The following is a 22,124-nucleotide window of genomic DNA, read 5'->3' as shown; positions in this document are numbered from 1 at the left end:
CCAGCTTCCCCTTTTTTACATATATTAACATAGCGAATCACCCCCTGATTCGTTAACATCCCCTAACGAATCAGGAGGGAATACATTATAATGTCTTAGTTCGCTAACATCCCTAGCGAACTAGACTTAACCTTAACGAACTAGTTAATAATAAACATTAAATATTACATTAATTAATAAACAAAACATTAACGATAAATACAAAGTCTCTAGACGCAAAACCGTGCACTAACAGACACCCCCTCGTCTTGAGCTCTTTTTTTTAACTTATTTGAAGCGCTTGGACTGCCAGTCTCTGCAACTATGAATTCCATGTTTATGACACACACGAACGACTCGTTGGAATTGTATAGCCAGGTCGTAATCTTCTTGGCGCTCGATTAAAATCTGCTTCCTATATAGCACATCATTGTCTGTCTCTGATAAATTAACCAACCATATCGGGTCGATTATCTTGATGAGATCGGTCTGCCGACCACGAACAATAACGGCCTCGCCAGTATGATTGTCATAGTACCAACGGTTGAAAGACAGATAAATATCTTGAGGCATTGCCTTCACAGGAACCTTTTTCATCGTCTTTGGCGGCTTCACTTTCAAGACATGTTTCTTCCAGCCGGTCCTTGGATCAATCTCGTCAATGCGCTTACGTCTAGGGACCTGGGGCTTGAAGAATTTGAAACCATGATTGACCTCGAACAGTAAGTGTTGATGAAACCACTCAGCCGTTCGGTAACCCCCACGATTGATAAATGGACGTCTCGCGAGGGTACGTACATCCCAACGCGGTGGAGTTAAAACATCCATTATCCTCTCGTAATACTGGACACCCTTGTCCCACTTGACTATACATACTTTAAGGTCAGAGTCATAAGCCCATGAAACAATATCACCGTGTACCTTTGAAACAGTCTTGAAGGTAGTCATCTGATTAGCCTCAACCCAAGCAGCAGCAGTATCTTTTCTTTCTTGATCTACATAACGATAAGCACTGATGATTTTACCCACTTTATGATGTTTGAACCATCTTTCTACGTCCTCATCAGTCACTTCTTTGAGTGAGGATACTGTTCTCTGCACAACCTTTTCCAATTCATCCTCAGTCTCTTTAATTACTGGAGCACCTTGATCAACGTTTGCGTGTTGATACAAGTCCGGGTACTCTTCAGCTGTCACATCCTCCATCTCAATCTCTTCATCCTCATAAAAAAAATCCGTATTCATAAATAACGGATCAACTTCCAAATCTTCCTCAGTTATCACTTCGACATCAGGCTCAGTCTCTAAAGCAGTCAACTGAACGTCATTCAGCCCAAGCAGAATCGAAATCTGCTCCCGTGTCAAGGATCTAACCACAAACTCACCAACCTCTATCTCATCTCTGTTTACCACACTATGAACCACCCCTGATCCATCAACAAATATCACTGTGTTAGCTGCAATCATTTCAATTGGCTTGGCAGCTGTTGGATCTTGATAAATAATTATCTGCTTGCTCGAATCATCACCGCCACTAACACCTGCACCAGAGGATGAACCATGCGATTGTTTAGGCTCACCTCCTGCATCAGACTCGTCAGGATCATCATCGTCATTCTTGAGTTTCTTGAGGGCATCTTCTTTACAAGTTAATTGTAAAATCAACTCTTCTTATTCCTTTAATTTCACCCCCTGAGACTCAACAATCGTACGCAACGAATTAGTCTCCTTCTGACAGAAAGAAATATAACTCATCATTCGTCGTTGATTCTCTATGAGTCGTTCTTGAGTTTGACGGTCAGCTGCCATTTGGTTTTCATATAGATGTAGCAGATTTAGCAGCATTTCAGTTTGACGACCTGGTGGCAAGTTGTATACGGACGGATGAACAGGTTGAACAGGTCCTTGAGGCCGAGTGATTCTCATGAATGAGACATCACTAGGTGGAGGTGGAGGAAGAGTAGTTGTTGGTGGAGGAGGAGGTCTCATTGATGTAGTAGAAGATACTGTAGACAATACAGCAGGAGGCCTCGGTATCTCGGTTAACGCCATTTGACGAATAAGACCGAGCCTCTCATGTGACACCAACGTCGTCATCAAGGTAAGCATCGAAGTGCTAGTAGTTAGCGGCACCACCGAGCTTTGAGAAGTTGATTGACGTGGTGGTGGGGTTCCAATGATTACCCCAGCCCCAGCAGACACACGGGGCTTCTTTGATGGTTCACCAGTAGCTACAGCTTTACCCTTTCTTTTTCTTTACAGCTGAGCTTTCATGGTGGCAGCTAGAGCAGCATCGACTGCATCTTGTTGTTCTTTAAGAACTCGTTCATCAGCTCCACCAGCACCATCATTCCTATCATTATCACCATCATCATCTCCACCATCATTGTTCCCACCTTCTCCCCCTTCACGCTCGGAATCCGAATCATCGTGGATCCAGCGCTCATTAGGAGGACATACATAATCCGGATTGATTATATGACCAATCATCCGTTTGTCCTGTGGCTTTTCCTTTCTATAAATTAATATACGATGTACCGTTTCAGCTTTCATATGTTCCATATCAAGTACATCGTTCACCAACGTTCGGTCAATCACCAAATTCGGAATGAAATCCTGAATAATTAGCTGTAAAAAGCGAGGGTACATCAAGAACTTCTTTGACTGTAGAGTTTGCTGAACCTGCTCTTTCAGATGATCAAAGATGAGTTCTGAGTAGTTGAAGGGCTTGTTCAGGATTAGGGCAACAAACGCCGACTGCAAACTTAGTCTACACTCATCAAACCCACCGCGACGTCCACTCATACAATGAAGTAGAACATGCAACAGATACTTGTATGGTGGACACAACCCATTCTTGTTTAGCATAGATTTACGAATATCACCACCATAGTTCAAGCGTGTGAATAAACCTCTAACCAATGTCCTGTCAAATTCACTCGGGTTATCATCATTATCGTCAAATTGAAATACCCGACGAATGACCCAACATCAATCGTAATTGGAATCTGATTAATTGTAGCTCGAACCCATTTATCTGCCTCAACATATTCCGCCGTGTTCCAAAATTGCCTGATTATACTAAGATACACTTTAGGTTTAGCAGTAATTGCATAGTGAATCTTTGAACGTCGTAAGAAAGTCAACATAGCTCCAAACGTTTCCAAATCAGTCACATCTTGATCAACATAAGCACAAATCTTGTGCTTTTTATCAAACGGCAATAAGGTCACTTCAGCTTGTTGATCTTGTTGTTGTGGTTGTCCTTGTGGAGGTTGTTCTTGTGGTGGTTGATTCTGTTGTTTTTGATCAGCCATGTTTTACTGTATAAATAAACCGAATATGAGAATAGATATCAAAATATATAATCAAAAGATATGTGTAATTAATCAAGTTACGTATTAGATGATTTAAATCCTTTAATTAAATTAAATGAATATTAAATTAATTTATTTAATAAATGTCATTCGTTGAGAATCACACTGATTCGTTACAATAAGATAACGAATCAGGTGATTCGCTATCAAGTAAATACCTTAACGAACAGAACATAGCGAATTACTATTTAATTTTGACGAACTACACGCTAGTTCGTTGTATTTTAAGCGAATCCATATCTGATTCGTGTAACATCTTATTCGCTTAGCTAGTTCGTGTAAAATCTTAACGAATTGGACACGAAACAGTTCCAATTCGCTAAGACTAACGAATGGTCATAATTAAGACTTGTTCTTAGACTTCACAAAGTCAAGGTCAAAATTAGGATGAACATAGATAGTCAACAATATGAACCCGGGGACGATTAGGCCATAACTATCGTCGAATCATCGCAATAATGAGGTCGTTGTACTCGGAATTACGTTCGTAATCGAAGATGAATGAGATTAAGACTCAAAATCTCTAAGTACATAGGTTAGACGAACCCACTATAAACACCAATAACACAAAACTATAATTAACCAGGCAAACAACAATCAAATCATGATTAAAGCCCACCAAGGGTATCGGAATATGATTCCGATCACAATGACATCAAAATCATACAGTTATTAACATAAATTATACACAAATGGATATCAAAACTTCAGAAACCCTTAAACTCTTAAAAGTTCATAATTTAACTATCAACTCGTAGCCATTTTTGACGAAAATTATATCGCCATGATCGGCTATACCTTAGAATCTCAAATATATCCTTGAAATATCCAAACAAGAAAGTCGAGATTTCAGAGAAAATTTGAACAGGGTTTCTTAAAGATAAAGGAAGAAGGCGAACAGTGGAAGACTGTTCGTTTTCTTGCCTTATATAACATTGCACGCAAACCAAGGTACAGCTTGTACGAATCAGATGATTCGTTTAAATTAAAGTTAACGAATTAGCCCATTCGCTAACTCAATTCGTTACCTTATGTTAGCGAATCGCTACTTGATTCGTTAAATTAAAGGTAGCGAATCAAGACATGATTCGTGTCATGATTCGTTAAATATGCATAACGAAGGGATGATTCGTTATAGAGTGCGGAAGCGAATTAGGTTAGCGAACCAGAAGCTAGTTTGCTAAAGAACCACCTAGTTCGTTATCCATAAATAACGAATTGGATTTTAACGAAATAAAATCTTTTATTTAATTTTAAATTAAATAATTAAATAAAATAAATAAAATTAGGTTATCGAGAAACCTTTTATCCCGACAACCAAATACGTTAATAACGTTTCAGTTTTCCGAAACATAACTTAAAATTATTTAAGTATTTTGTACAAAGAAGACGAAAATATTTTTGATATTTTGTAAAAATTTAAAGAATTAAAGAATGTATTTACAAAAGAATATCCGATCCTTTAAAAATAGACAATCTTTTTTTTTTTAATGATTTATCAAAAACAGTACATATTTTTGTATTTTTGTTGAGTTTGAGCAGAGAATCATATTGACCAAATTGCCCTTCCATCACAGTTTTATATTTCAGCGATATTATGACTGGCGATAAGTCGGTCATTGGTATTGTTGTCCACATAAATCTAATAACAAACATTCAAGTATTTTTGTGATATGATTAAATTGTTCAATTAAAGCACAGAATATCAGAAACTATCAGCCTCTAATCTCGGTTCAAGCTTAATTTGATTTTTGCCAAATCACCCCAACTTGACTTAAACCATTATATTGTTGATCAAAATTTTGATACCAATTTTGAAATTTTGAGCAATGCATCAAGTTTCCTTTACTATGAGTGAGTATGCACGAGTCCATCTGTCGGCTTACATACATTGTATCCCCTGGGGTCCGTTTCTTATTGGTATTAAGACACACGCAAGGGAGGAACAATTGTATGACTAACAGCGGATTTTGATCAAATCAGTAATTTAAATTGTACGAAGTACAGCGATGATCAAGTTTAATGACATTGGGTTTGCTCTAGAAAGCGAGTGAAATATTCATGCTTATGAATACCCAGACGGTTAAGCCGCATAAAGACTCACAATGTCCAGAATCTTAACGCTTGTTATTTGCTTTATTTTATTTTTGGGTGATCAACAAATATAAGGCTTGAGTATGATTGGTTATTACATTTCTGCCATCCTCACCAAGACTTTTGCTAGAGACTAACACCCCTTTCAATTTGGCGTTTCTTTATGTTTATATCACACACTTTACTCTACTGGGTTGTTTTAAGACCTACCAATGCACCAATGCAATTAAGCACACGGTCTTTTAAGCTTACTTTTTGCAGAATTTGGGGTCAAGATAATCAATGTACTATCATGTTCTCTTTTTGCTTCAAAAACACAAAATTTTGAGGAGCATAAAATAAAAAAAAAGATAAATTTAATCGCCCCAGTTAACTTAAATTTATAAAAAAATGGCTAACCATCAATTCACAAGTGAATAATAGGACTAAGACATGCAAGCATGCTTCACAAACTTAAATAACCTACATAATTTTCAGCGAGAAAATAATTTAAAAACCTTTTTGGATTTTCTCTATACAAACTTTAAAAAACACAATATTTTTGTCTTTTTCAAATTTCTTATAAACAAAATAACTTTCACAATCTTTTTGGATTTTAGGATTTTTCTGTACAAGCATAAATCACATTCTTTTTGGTTTTTCAAAATTTTAAAATGTTTTTGGTTTTTCTAAATATTTAAAAGGAAAACATTAAAGAACAGAAATCACAATATTTTTGAATTTTGAAATTTTTAATGTTTTTGGATTTTATCTATACAAACGAAAAACACACTCTTTTTGTATTTTCTAGATTTTCACCCCCTAAAACCAAAATAAATTTTAAAAGAAAAATATAACAGAAGATAAAGATAGTCATCCTTGTTTAAGGATATCAGCGAAGGTCTTCAATCCGTTTAAATCAAGCAAAAATTTAAAACGCGTTTTGTCAAAAGCTTTAGTAAACAGATCGGCTTTCTGAAAATCAGTATGTACTTTCTCAAGATCGATTAATTTCTTTTCATAGCAATCCCGTACAAAATGATATCGAATTTCGATATGTTTCGTTTTAGAATGTTGAACGGGATTCTTGGTGATACTAATAGCAGCAGAATTATCAATCAAAATAGGAGTAGTAAGAAACTTCAAACCGTAGTCGCGTAGATGTTGTTGTATCCACAAAACCTGGGAACAGCAACTCGAGGCTGCAACATACTCAGCTTCGGCGGTTGAAGTGGAGACCGTTGTCTGCTTCTTACACTGCCAGGAAACAAGCCGGTTTCCTAAAAATTGACATCCCGCAGTCGTTGATTTGAAATTGATCTTGCATCCTCCATAATCAGAGTCTGAGTAAGCAGTAAGATCGAAAGTATCATCCTTGGAGTACCACAACCCGATGTCTGAATTTCCCCTCAAATACTGAAGAATTCTCTTGACTGCAGCTAGGTGAGTCACTCGTGGACTTGCTTGATACCTAGCACAAAGACAAACAACAAACATAATATCAGGGCGAGAAGCCGTTAAATACATTAAATAACCAATCATGGCACGATAGAGGGTAGGATCAACGGAATCCTTCAATTCATCCGGTGATAAATTGTGCCCTACTGGAAGAGGAGTAGAAGGGATTTTTCCGGCAGAAATCTTGAATCGGCTCAAGACGTCATTCACATACTTAGTCTGGTGAATAAAAATTCCGTGAGCAGACTGGTGAACCTGCAACCCTAAAAAGAAATTCATCTCTCCCATCGAGCTCATCTCGAACTTTGTTTGCATGGACTTCTCGAACTCTTTACACAATGTGTCGTTTGTAGACCCAAAAATAATATCGTCGACATAAATCTGGACTAGAAGAAGATCGTCACCAACAATTTTATGAAATAAAGTGCAGTCAACAGTTCCTCGTTTGAAGCCATTATTTTTCAGATGGTCGGCGAGCGTGCCATACCAAGCTCTCGGGGCTTAATGTAGACCATACAGGGCCTTGTTTAATCGGTAAACACGGTCTGGATAATCAGGATCTTCAAAACCAGGTGGTTGTTGGACAAACACTTCCTCGTGTAATTCACCATTGGGAAAAGCACTTTTAACATCCATTTGATAGACCTTGATATTCTTTTAAGCTACATAAGCCAGGAAGATTCGAATCGACTCTAATCTTGCAACTGGAGCATATACCTCTGTGTAATCAATACCCTCTTGCTGATGAAAACCTTGCACCACTAGACGTGCTTTGTTTATGACAATCACCCCTCGATCGTCCGTCTTACACTTAAATACCCATTTAGTCGGAATGGCTTTCTTGACTCTAGTAGGTTTGTCTATTAAATCCCAAACACCCAAACGTGCAAATTGCTGTAATTCTTCTTGCATAGCTTCTACCCAAGAAGGATCTTCAAGTGCCTTACGAGCTGTAGTTGGCTCAACTTGAGATAGAAAGCAAGAGAATTTAGCAAGATTCACAATTCCCGAAGAATGTAAGTTAGTGTAAGCACACAATACGTTATTATCACTTGACGAAGCAACTTGATGACGTGTACGAACGCCCACATCAAGTTCTCCAATGATATTTTCCTATGGATGATATCCATGAATCTGAAGAGTGGGATTCTCAGGAACAACAACATTATCAAATAAGTTAGTGTAATGTTCACCCAACTCGGGAGATGAAACATTATCACTGTCAAGATCAATAACTTGAACTTCAGCTTGATCACCATCAGAAGAAGTAGAAACATTATCAATAGCAACTGGAAAAACAACTTGAGGTTCTTCAGTTGGAGCATCTGGTTGAGCTTCAACTTCATTAGAACTTGAAGATCTTGGAATGGTCAAATGATCTTCAAAGTATGCTCGAACCAAATCTTCATCAATATGTTCAGTCGAATGAGTAAATGAATTAAATAAATTATCGTAGTCAAACATCCAGTCTGGACCTTTCCCTTGAGGATGAGTTGTGTACTTTTTTGACAGTCCACATGGTACCATTCTTCAACACAACCAGATTTAAAATTAAAAACCCTTTTCTTTGGAGATGCATATCCCAAGAAATAACCTTCGATAGCTTTTTCTTCAAATTTACCCGAATCCTTCTTCAACATAGTACACGGACACCCAAATGGTTCCAGGTACTTTAAATTAGGTTTTCTATTATTTAAGATCTCGTAGCTTGTCTTCTTGAGGCGTTTCACAGTTAGAACTCGATTAAGCGTATAACAAGCTGTATTCACTGCCTCATTCCAGAATTGGACAGGAAGCTTAGAATCAGCGAGCATTGTGCGTGCAGCTTCAATCAGAGTTCTATTTTTCCTTTCAGCAACACTGTTTTGTTGAGGTACATAAGGTGCACTATATTCTCGGTGAATTCCCTTTTGAATACAAAAGAAGTCTAATATAGTGTTTTTAAATTCAGTACCATTATCACTTCGGATTCTCCTCACATTTTGTTTATACAGTGATTCGATCTTACTAATAAGATTTTGTACCAAAACCAGTGTTTGATCCTTTGAACTCATAAATAACACCCAAGAGTATCTTGAATAATCATCAGTCACTACAAGACAATACCAGTCTCCAGAAATACTCGCACGATTCACTGGACCAAACAAATCTATATGAAGTCGTTCAAGAGGAGTATCAATAGAATTCAATAACTTAGAGGGATGTGTCTTCTTCTTCTGCTTGCCCTTTTTGCATGCGACGCAGTGATCGGATAACTTAAAATTCTTTAACGAGACACCCTCAACTAAGTCATTTGCCATTAAATAATTCATCTTTCTGACATGTATGTGACCCATTCTACGATGCCATAGAATCGAGTCTTTCTCGGTTGCTTTCGAGACAAAACATGTTTCGATCGATGTGGATACCTTAGAGCTCATATTTAAGACATAAATATCATTTGATCGTGGCGATCGCATGACAACCATGTCCTCGGGAATAACATAACCCGGTTTTAAGATAAGACATTCTTTGTCAGTAAATATCGTAGTGTACTTTTTATCACAAATCTTCGATACACACAATAAGTTATGATCAACTTTGTCGCAATAATTCACTTTCTCAAACGTAATGTGACCATTTGAAACTTCACTCTCTTGTGTGATCATCCCCCAGAATTCCCTGCAAATGCTACATAACCCCCTTGAATATTTCTCACATTTGATAAGATGTTGAGATTTCCAGTGATATGACGAGAACATCCGCTATCCATGATCCAGTTTTCACCAGAAATGGTCTTGGATGAACCCTACACACAAACAAAAGTGATTAGTTCAAAAAGGCAGCCCAGGCCTCAGTCTTGGGCACCTTTTGGTTTTCTCTTTGATCATTAACTTTAACATATTTCAACTGTTGTTCAGCCACTTGTGAATAAGTTACCGGCTTCCTAAACTTTCGTCTTAAGTAAGCTGCCTGAACAATGTTTGAATTCTTGTTTTGACATATGGGTTCAGTTGGAACGAATTTTGGTTTCACTTGACCATGTGTCTCATTGACATGAAGAACCTTCCGAGGATTCACATTAGAGAACAAAATATGAGTATCATCAGCATACGACACAGATCGTTTCAAAATCTCCTTGACCAATGGAATTGACTTAGATTTGTCCTTGATAAAAGGATGAAGATTCTGATAGTTCTGCTGACTACAATTCCTCACAACATGACCTTGTTGACCACAAAGAAAACAACTTCGCATGTCTACGTGATGATCTTGAGAAGTAATTGGAATAAATGATGCAGACGGTTGATGATGACTCACATTTTTAGTCATGCTCTTAGCAAACTCATCAGATAATTCAGATTTCTTCTTTAAATAAAAATCTAAATTCGAACAGTTCGAAAAACTTTTAAGTGTATCTGTTCCAGTTGACTTCACAAAGTTAATTTTCTTAGCTTGTTTTAAAAATTGTTTTGCCTTAGTCAATGAGTCAGATTGAACTGATGTTTTTGTTTGAGCATACACACGTTCAAGTTCTTGAATTTTTGAAGTTACATTGATAAAAACACTCTCAATAAGTTCAGGTTTGATAATACTTATTGGAATATCTTTTTCAGTGAACATCGTATCCATTCCCTTTAACTTAAAAACTCTAGCCGATGAAGACTTAGAACTCGGAGGATTAATGAAACGCATTAAGTCCTCGTCAGAAATCTTTGGTTTAACTGACTTCTTTGCCCTCACTGGTTTGGTTTTCACAGTTTCTTCCTTGTTCACTTGAGACTTGAATGAACCATACACAGCTTCCTCAAACTCTTGAGGTTCGCAAAGAATATGATTAGAACTAGGAATGTTCTTATTCTTGTATATAATCTCAGGTTCAAACACATCTTCAATAATCACTTTGTCAACATTTTCAACAAAGACCTTTTTACTTTCCACATGAGGTTTTTGAGGAGCAACTTGGGGTTTGAAAATTTCAGGTTTAATCAATTTAGGTTTTTCAGAAATCACAGATTCTTTTTGAATCAAATCCTCTTCTTTTCTTGCAAAAGGATTAATTTTATAATCATTATGAAAAGGTGGTGGAATTTCAACAAAACCAATACCTTTCTTGGAATCTTTTTGTTTTCCAGATACTTCAATAATTTCATTCAACAGAAAAGATGAATTCCTAAATTTCCCCAATTTGTTCTTCAACTCAAGAACCTCATTCTCAAGCTCAGTTATCTTAGAACGATGTTTCAAAATTTCCTAAAACTTTTGGTCATTAATGGTCATTTTCACAGATAACTCGGCTTTGAGATCGTGGTTACTTGTCGACAATGCTTCAATCTTTTCTCGAGATCTCCTTTGAGATTCAAGAGATTGTCGATAAGTATCCTTAAGAGAAGCAATTTCTCTTATAAGATTATCATTTTGATTTTTCAATGCTTCTAACTTTGATTTGTTAGATTCACAGTCAACACATGATGCTTTAACAAATGAAGTAGCATAAATAGAGTTACTAACCTCATTGATCTTGGCCATGCAAGCAAACATTGATTCAGAAGGCTTGTTATAAGAGTCGTCAGAATCAGATCCAGAATCATTATCGGAAGACATCTCACTACCAGTAACATCTTGACAATCTTTATGTAACCCAAACATAGCCAAATTTGCTTGAACATCATTGCATAGTAACCGTTGTGACCAATTAGTTCCATCTGCTAACATTGCTTGTGTTGTAGAAGAGGATGGTTTCTTTTCAGCATCACTTCCTCATGGTGTAGAAGCATTTTGACTTTGACCACGAGGTCCAGTGTATTCTTTCCTTGGTTTGTCACATTCCTTCGCGAAATGCCCAAATTCTTGACAATTATAACACTTTACTTTTAATTTGTCAAAACCCAACTTTTTGTTTAAAGCTGGAAGATCTTTTCCAGTTCTCTGCATGAATCTTTTAACTTTATGAATGATCATAGCCATGTTCCATTTTAAATCCATGATTTCTAGATCATCTGGATCTATCTGATCATAGTCCTCATCTGTTAAATCACTTGTGGCAATCTTACTACTCACTAAGTTTTCATATGAAGACATAAAAGCCGTCAGAAAAGCAAAGTTTTGCTCAGCTTCCTTCATATTAACACTAGGTGGTATAGCAAATGGATTGGTATTAGTTGAACTTCCAGAACCACCCGAATTACCAGCAGAGTAGAAACAAACTTTTGGATCATTAAACATAGTTGATTCTTTTTCACTTGCAGCATGAGTAAGAAAAGCAATGATTGGAGAGATCATTGAACTAAGAGGCATACTTCCACCATAGAAAGCTGGATCTTGATTTTCTTTGGAGGATTTTTAACACTTAAGATCATATTCTCTAGCTTCGATCTTTTGTAGAAATTCAAGTGCCGTCAAGTCTTCATTCACAAAATAGTCATTCTCTTTCAAAACCATTAGAAATGCAGAGTAGGAACTTGGAAGAACACTTTTAATAGTGTCAATTTTATCTCTTTCAGAAATTTCCATTTTCATCTTGTCCATTTCAGCAATTAAATGACTAAATCTTGTAGTCATCTCTTCAAATGTTTCTCCCTTCAATATATTAAAGTTTCGAAACTGAAACTTGAGCATTACTTTCTTACTCTCAGCTGTGTTTCCCATGCTTCTCATACGCAGATGTTGAAATAAAGACGCACATCTCTTGATACTACCAACTTGATGAAAGATATTTTCTGGTAATGCCATAGTCAAAGTAGAATATGCTTTTATCTCGATTTCTAAAGCTTTCTTCTCTTCTTGTGAGTATTGAGAAACGGCTTTAAGAGTATACCCAATAGTATCATCACCAATCATTGGTGCAATATAAACTTCATCAAGACAATATGAGCAGTCAGGATGAACAGATCCCAAATGTGCACGAAACCGAGGTTCCCACTTGGCAAAGTCACTGAACTTCATCAAACGTGGACATTTCGAATGTGAACCTATCTCGGTATCAAGTTGCAACATCTGTTGCATCAACATGTTTTGAGACGCTAATGCATACATATCAGCCATTTTTTTTTGAAAAATTTAAGTGTTTAACGAATCTAATAGGGAAATAGCTTAACGAATCAGTGAACAGTTATAGCGAACTGTGAACAGTTATAACGAACTGTGAACAATGTTTAACGAATCAACCCTTAACGAAGTTAAGACTGATCAGCAACGAAGTACCTTAACGAATGAGGTAAGTGTTTTAGAGAATCAAAAGTCAACTTAGCGAATTACAAGTCAACTTAGCGAATCACAAGTCAACTTAACGAATCACAAGTCAACTAAACGAATTGACCAAATGAATCACAAATAATTAGTTTAGCGAATCAGATAATAATCAATAACGAATCACTAAGGAATGCTTAGCGAATTAAGATAACGAATCAGCTACAATTGATTAGCGAATCACACTATAGCGAATCAGGTTGTTACAAACGTTTGTAACAAACTCTGACACCTTATGCCACGTGGCAAAGGTTGTTATGACACAAATCCCAAGAAGAACACGTGTCACACGAATCGGTTAAACTAGTTAACGAACTAGATAACACGAATCAATAACTCACACGAATTGATTAACGAACTGGGTAGCGAAGTAACACAGTTGATAACGAATCACCGTGAAACATATAGCGAATCACCAGAAAGAAGATAACGAATTACATTCATCTTCAAATCTTCAAACATTCAAAGCAATTTTCCAGAAATTTTGAAGATCAAACCCAAAAACCCAGAAATACCAAATTTGTAATACTTTCTCATTACTCAACCAAATCGTACAAGTGACCTATCAAAATTCTCGTAATCACCTCGCGATTTCAACCAAACAATTCTTGTAGCCGATTAACACTAATTACCTTATCAATTTGACCAAAAACACACCCCTGTTTTGGACTTAAACCGAATCCAATATCAAACCACTCAAATCCAATCCACACCTCAATTCCTTTAATCCACACCTATCCAATACCTTAACCAACACAAACTCAATCCAATTCGTCCATAATTCAACCAATTCAAACCAAAATTGATTCAATAACAATAAAACAGAAAAACTTAATAACAATAACAATTTAAACACCAAATCAAGTGTAAATCGAGCACCAACAGCTCTGATACCACTTGTTGGTTCCCGGATAAACAATCGATAACAATTAACAGATCTCATATCTGTAAATATCCGATTAATACTATTAAAGATCTAGCTCATAATTAACCTTGATTTAATGTTATGTATGTGTATATATTATCAATATGTTAGATGAATAATGTTAAGGTGAAGCTTGAGAGAGAACAATTATCAAAAACTCTTTTTCTTAACTCGTTAGAAAAGCTTAATTAAAGTGAACAGTAGTTCACTATATATAGAAGGTGACCTGGTTCGCTAACATCCTCTAGCGAACCAGCTTCCCCTTCGTTACATAAATTAACATAGCGAATCACCCCCTGATTCGTTAACATCCCCTAACGAATCAGGAGGGAATACATTATAATGTCTTAGTTTGCTAACATCCCTAGCGAACTAGACTTAACCTTAACGAATTAGTTAATAATAAACATTAAATATTACATTAATTAATAAATAAAACATTAACTATAAATACAAAGACTCTAGACGCAAAACCGTGCACTAACACATCTTACTAGCTAGTATAGGGTTTCCCCTTTGGTATATATAAGAGAGAGATTAGATTAACGTCATAACCTAATCACACATAGGGGTGTGCATTTGGGTCGGACCGACCCGAACCGAAACCCGAAAAGGCAAATATGTTAGAACCGAGGAGCGGACCTCTTGAATCGGTTCGGGTATCCGGCACCATCGGTCTTGGTACTCTGGGTCAATAGTAAAAGACCGAACCGTTTATGGAGTGTGAAGCATCTTGAAATCAGACCGTTTATGGAGGAGGTGAGGTTGATGGAAGGAGGTGGGATAGTAGATACGACCACGTCATCATCTTTTTCAATTGTTTTAAGATGATAAATAAGTGAGACTTGAGAGGATATAGCCTAAATAATAAAATAGAGAGAAGAATACTTTTTGAGATGATAAATAAGAGGAATTGTAGAGGTCAAGTTTATGTCATTTACTTTTCATGACCTATATCATCTTTCAATATGTGTGCAGTTGTTCAATTTCCAAAGTCACTGCACTGTATTTTTATTTTTCAAATTTTGACTTACTTTTTACAACATCCTATATATTTTACAAATTATGTATTCTATTAATTAAATTAAATTTACTTTTAACCTATAAGGGTAGCAAACTTTGTATATTTTTAATTAAATTTTATTTTAATTTATACAGGCATCCAGAATGTTTCAAATGAATATTTTAATTTACTCTTGCTACCAACTTCATAATCATCTTATTCTCTTTCTTCAATAAAGATTTATTTATTGTTTTTTCACGGGTTACCTCTACATCTCTTTCCACAAACAAAACACTATTCTCAGGCGCTCATGATTCATGCACTATGCTGAATTGCTGATGACCAAGGAGCAAAGCTGATAATTGGAAGCTTCTGATTTTGTAACTCATGTCACTTACATCGTCCCTGAGCCATCAGAGGCTCAGAGCCAAACCTCACCAACACCTTCGACGAAAGGCACAACACTAAACCCGGCTTTCTGCTATCGGTCTCTCTCGGTTAGTCGGTTTTTCACCAGTTCTGGACCGGACCAAACCGAAGACCTAATTTCCCATCAAATGAAAACCGATGATCGACCGGTTATGATGTAATCGGCCGGTTTCGGGTCGATTTCCGGTCATTTTGTCGGTCTTTTCGGGCCGGACCAATTTTTGCACATCCCTAATAATATGCTAATAACAACAACCTATATTATGATTACATAATATGTTGATTAATCACCACGCAATTGTCAATAAATGTTATTGAAAATTTATCAGTTGACTCATAATTTTATTAACACCATAAATAATAATAATAATAATAATAATAATAATAAATTGTCCAACATTGTTCGTCTGTCCATTAGTGTCCGTTAACGTCTGTTTACAATATTGGCGGATGGACACGGACAAATTCAATTACTTAATGGACGTACATGAACATGAATTTTCGTTCGGTAGAATGTTCGTGAACCGTTCGTTTGTCCCTCAAAAGCTTAACAGACGAACACAGATAGGGTCTCTTCTGGTTAGGTTCGGTCCATGTACACCCCTAACTAAAAGTCTAACACCTATAAATATTATGAAAACTCTTATAATAATGGCAGTTTTATTGATGACTAAGCGCAATTGCCTATACGATGCATGATGAACTATTAATTTTCCTGATCAGTTTTGATTTTGTATGTATTATAATTTGTCTTTATGCATAATGAAATATAGACAAATTACATTACAAATCAAACCATGTGAAGGGCTTACTTGAAAATTTTGATCATAAGTTCATAATTACTAAGGTTTTAAATAAGGACTGTTGTATGAATAATGGAGGTCTTGAGCTGATATTTAATTCAATAACTGTATTTCTTTTCTTCAGTTTGAGTTAAATCTAAAATAAATATAAATTCTGATCAGACTTATCTAATACTCATAATAAATGATTATTCAAACAAGTAAGAGAATGTAAGAATAAATAATATATATATATATATATATATATATATATATATATATATATATATATATATATATATATATATATATTTATATGGTCATCATTATCAAAATATATAATATTATATCAAAATAATTAAATTATACCTTATTATATATTAGTTTGGTAATTTTTGATGGACCATCTTACTAGCTAGTAAAGGGTTTCCCCTTGGGTATATATAAGAGAGATATTAGATTAACGTCATAACCTAATCACACTCACACACACATAACAATTTTGTGTAACTCCTCTATCCCAAAACCGGGTTTCTCTCAAAAACCTTAACCCCATCCTTAACCATACATCCTAAATGGGAGCTCGAACAATCTGACAATCATGTCGTCCACATCCTTCTTTACTGCAGTTACTACTCACCCTACTGTAATAGGTTCATAGGTTTAATTAATCATGTTTTCTATTACTTACTTGGACAACTAATCAACATGGAAAAGGTAGATGTTAAAAAGCCGGATCAAATGAAATGAAAGGATGGCGATGGCGGATCAACCGTGGTTGTTCAGGGGTGGCTGCTGGAAGAAACTAGGGTATAGAGCTTTGTCTTATTCTATGTTAAAGTTATTATTCGATTATCATCTCACTAAACTAATCGGTTATAAATATACAAATGTCTCAACAAAGTGAGAGACAAATGTGGAAACAAATATAATAATAATAATAATAATAATAATAATAATAATAATAATAAATATGCTATGGAAACATATAAACGTATTAATTTTATAATACAACTAAAATTTAACCTATGAATAAGTAAATTCATAAGGAAAATGAATAAACTAATGGTGTCATGTTTTAGGTTTATAGAAAGATTTCGAACACATACTTCAGACTTAAAAACGATTCTTGTACCTATACTAAAAATGGAGAGTCATTGTCCACTTCATCTTACTACCGCATAGTCGTACTAAACCTTGCATTGTAAACGTTCTAAAATCTTTAGCTTTTTCCTTATGTAATGGCCTAACAAAAAGCTGCATGGTGATATACATAAATATAGAGAAAATGATTTAGCATGTGTTAGATTTTAAATGTATTACTACCATAAATAGTTATGGTGGTTTTTTCATAAACAGTTAAAACAAATCATTTTTTTTGTTTGGATCAAATAGTTTAAGTTATGTTGGTTTTTCATAAATAGTAAGTTTGTTTAAATCCCTTCTAAATAATGCTATAGAATCTATTTGGAGATTGTTTTTTTGCGGAAGTTATGAAATACAAAGAAAAAAAAAATTGGGTTGCTTGGAATATAATTATTGATCGAGCAGACGAAATAAAGGTGGTCTACTCGTTGCAAGCTATCTTAGATCGCTAAACCTTCTCTCCTCACTAAATGAGTAAATGGTGGTGGATGATCAAAATGGAAGGTAGTATTCTTTGGTCAAAGTGCATTAGATCAATCCATAACATAAATCTAATTGACAAGAAACCACATTGCTAAGTTTGGTTTACCAAGTTCGTGGTTAAAGAGATATTTAAAACTGATAAGGACTTTTAAGTTGTGGGGTCTCTATGGCTAGTTTATTTGGAAAAAAGTTGCGAAAGGAAATACTGAAAAGACAAGTGGTGTGAAACATGGCATTAAAATATTAAATAATAATTATTCATATATCCATGTTATTGAAATAAGTGGGGTTTCTATGTTTAACTTAATTATTTTATCTGGAGTGTGTATAATTCAAATTCCAATTCACGAACACCTTAAGGGGGGGGGGGGGGGGGGGGGGGGGGTTGTAGTTTCAACTACTTGTCCCTTTCTCATATCCTCATGCTGTATGGTTATCCCACATACCGTTCGTCCTAAAGACGGGGCTATAACGAAGGCGCAGTGTGGTGTTTACTTGTTTTTATGATGGCACGTCATGTTTCCCTACCGAGCTCCTTGGCTCCTTTTGTCCATTTTTCTTGTGTGGAGTCGTCACCCCCACAGGGTTGGAAGAAGTCGTAGAATATGGTGTGGCACGGTGATCCCACTCTACCTCTTTGTGCCATCTCAACAACACCTTGCATGACTTAAAATGATGGTATGCATTTAAAAAATTAAAACTTGAGTACATTAATATTGTAACGTTGCATTATTTAAAAGAAAGTTACATAAAATAAACATTATGTAGAACTATGTTGGAAATGTTTTAGATTAATAATGTTTATTAGTTTGTATTACTAATAATCTAGTTATTAACGACTCCAAAGAGTAACGATAAATACGATGTCGATACTCTAAGGGGGTGTTTGGGATTGCTTATTTTTACCAACTTATAACTTATAAACTTTTAAAAATTTATAAGGTGTTTGGAATTGCTTATATTGTGAGAGGAAAAGTTCAATAAGTTACACTTTTGTAACTTATTAACTTAATGAAAGTTATAAGGAGGTAAAATAAGGAATCCCAAACACCCCCTAAAATGTATAGTTGAGTACTTGAACATTGGTGAAATGGGTTTTTCCCACATTGGTAGAATGATAAACTTATGTGCTCCGTATAAGGAAGAAGACTCATAAGTTTATATTCTTATGTGACTAGACATAGTCGATGGTATTACAAAATGTGTGGAGCACCCGGCGCGCTTGTGCTTGGGTACAGGCACGGGAGCTGCTTGAGAGTCATCTTAGTATTTTTGTATGGTTGGACCGGATAGCGTGAACATTTTCATCTTGTGGCAGTGACATTAGTGTGAGCATGACAAGTGTCAGTAGATGTGGTGAGTCACTATGCTATCTGTCAGCGCCTGAACCCACAACCCTTGCATGCTTGACACCTCGTGAGACATGTGTCGTGTGTGTAAGACTCTTGTTGACAAGTGTCATGGTTGTTGCCATGTGTTGCAACAAGCTTAACAAGTGTCGTATGGCTGGCTTAGAAGGTGACAAGTGTCCTGATGAGTCACCCTTCAACCTGTTACAAATAGAAAGGTTTGAAGCGGATTTCAAGACGCTGAGACTAGATCACACGCTTACAAACTCGATCACAACACCATGACCATCGATTCTCAACTTTGTTTCCAACTTTGTAATCCTGAACTCTCGTTACAAATAAGGTTCGGGGGGCTAGAGTAATCCGGACAGTACATACTGCTTAGGCTGTTGTACCCTGGAAAAACGGGCCCGCAGATGTGGCTTGAAATCTGTTTTAAGGGGCCTCTGTTTAATAAAAATCCTCATCCACAAGCAGATACATTAGTTTGTTCGGTTTTGCAGATAGCGTTGGATTATCAAGACAGGTCCACCAGTCGCACAAGGAGACATGACTCGGTGGTGATGCTCGGGTCTCAGTCAACATGAGCTAGACGTTGAGAACGCGGTTCCGGTGCGGTTTCAACACGATGATCAACTCCTCATCGCTCCAGTTTTAACTCGTCAATGAAATCGTTGTTCGAGCACAAGTTATGGACTTCAGTATGAATCGAGTCATCTGTTTATGTTGAGTTTTTTGTTATTCTAGTTTAGATTTGTATACGGTGTATGTATTACGATTTCCCAAATGTATAAAGAAAATATATTTATTTGTTTTATTAATTGTCACACCCCAACAAAAGGCAGAAATGTCGAGGTGTGAGCTGATTGCTCATAGCTCTCAAGGTACTATCATGCAATATTAAAGGTGACAATATCTATTAAATGTAATTAAATATTCAAATAAATTTAAATAATACAAAGTAAAGAATTTACAAATAAGGCAACAAGATAATTAATAACTCCAAATTTAATTAAATCTTGATTAAAATTTCTTCAAACTTAATTCTTCACTAAGTCTTCACCAACCTGCATTAAATTCCTACGCTAACCTGCATATGCGTTAGGGCTGTCACTTTTACCCGAACCCCGAAACCTAACCCGAGATCACACGTACCCGAACTAACCCGACCCGAAAAACCCGAACCCGAGAAAAGACTAACCTGAACCCGAACCGAAATACTTCGGGTTGGTTCTCGGGTTTGATTTATAAGTTTCGGGTCAACCCGAATAACCCGAATATGATTTTAGTTTTGAAATTAAATATATTTTTATGTATAATAACCTTAGTCTTAGCAGCTAATTTTATCAAAATCTGATCCTAATCGATTGTTGTCAGTACAACTATTATAGATCGACTGTTTATTGTTAATTTATGTTTTCTGTTTTTTACTAATAGTAACCGTAATCGAACAACCAAATCACGCCCGATTGAAGACGATTATGGTTCGAATTAGTTTTATTCTTCTTTTGAATTGTTTTATCAAGTTATGTTGGTTTATTATTTGATTATTTTCTTACTAGCAAAGATTAATATCTTGTTTTAATTTTAGCATTGTAGTTTAAAAAAAACAATTTGTTTTTTCGTTTTGTTTACTAGGATACTTGAAACTTGATTAACACAACCCGAAAAAACCCGAACCCGAATTACCTGAACCCGAAAAACACGTGAGAGATTCGGGTTGGGTTTTGGGTCAATATTTAAAACTTTGAAACCCGAAGAACCCGACCCGAAAAACCCGAAACCCGAAAAACGAACCTGAAGAACACACCTAATATGCGCATAAAATAGAAATTTCGTCAAAAACAAATGTTGAGTGAGTAAAACACCAAATTTTGACACTACATCAATAATATATAAGAGAAAACGCAAACGGTTCCTGTGAGATAAACAATTAAGCCATAACATATAAACAATTCACACAAATAATAAAGAAAGGGCTAAACCGTTGCCTTGCAAAACGAGCATTGGTTACCAAAGATGGGTTGTCGGTGAAACCATTGTCATGCGATTGGACGTCAGCTACTACGACAGCCGTATGATCATACTATTAATGATGGACCTCTCCGAATGCGGTAAAATAAAGCAAGTAAGCAAATAGCAAATTAGACATAAACTGATATACACAAAAGGATTAACAGTTGCAGTTGAATACTATGTAATAGGTAAATAGATAAAGTACACATATGTCCCCCGAAAGGATTTAAAGATAAGTAAAAAAGGAGAGTGAAATACTCACCTTGGCAAATAAGAGGAATAAGTGCGACTAGAATGGTAATTGATAAACGTCATGCTCAACGAGGTATATCAACGACGAATTCCTAAGTAATAATAATTACGTAAATTAAATATGAATTCAACAACGAATGTAAAACAAGATAGAGATTCGGGATGAAGATCGGTGTTCTTGCGAAAGCTATTTATTTTTTTAATTTATTATTAATTTTATTATCAAAGTTTTATCGTAAATAATATGATTTAATTACATAAAATACTTAAACAAATATTTATAAAAACTTTATAGTTTATATAAAGAGATTTGTTTTGAATGTTTATTTTAAACTAAAAATATGTTTTAATGTATTTATATATATTTTTAATAAGATTTTTTTATATTAATATTGTAAATTTACAATAACTTTTAAACATACACTTTTTTATAACTTAAAACCTTTTTAAATATTAAAACCTTTATTATAAAAACTTTAACAATTTTAACAACTATTATATATATATATATATGGTTTAACCAAGATTCGGAAAAAAAGGATAGTTAATGTGCTGGTTTTAAGAAAAATATAAATTTATTATAAGTTTTATAATATTATTTATTTAGTGATTATGATTACTTAA

Source organism: Bidens hawaiensis, unplaced genomic scaffold (assembly GCF_021521415.1).
Source record: "Bidens hawaiensis isolate Kalapana, Puna unplaced genomic scaffold, B.hawaiensis_p1.1 tig00003649_1, whole genome shotgun sequence".
NCBI classification, from domain to species: domain Eukaryota; kingdom Viridiplantae; phylum Streptophyta; class Magnoliopsida; order Asterales; family Asteraceae; genus Bidens; species Bidens hawaiensis.
Note: the sequence above shows the minus strand (reverse complement) of the source record.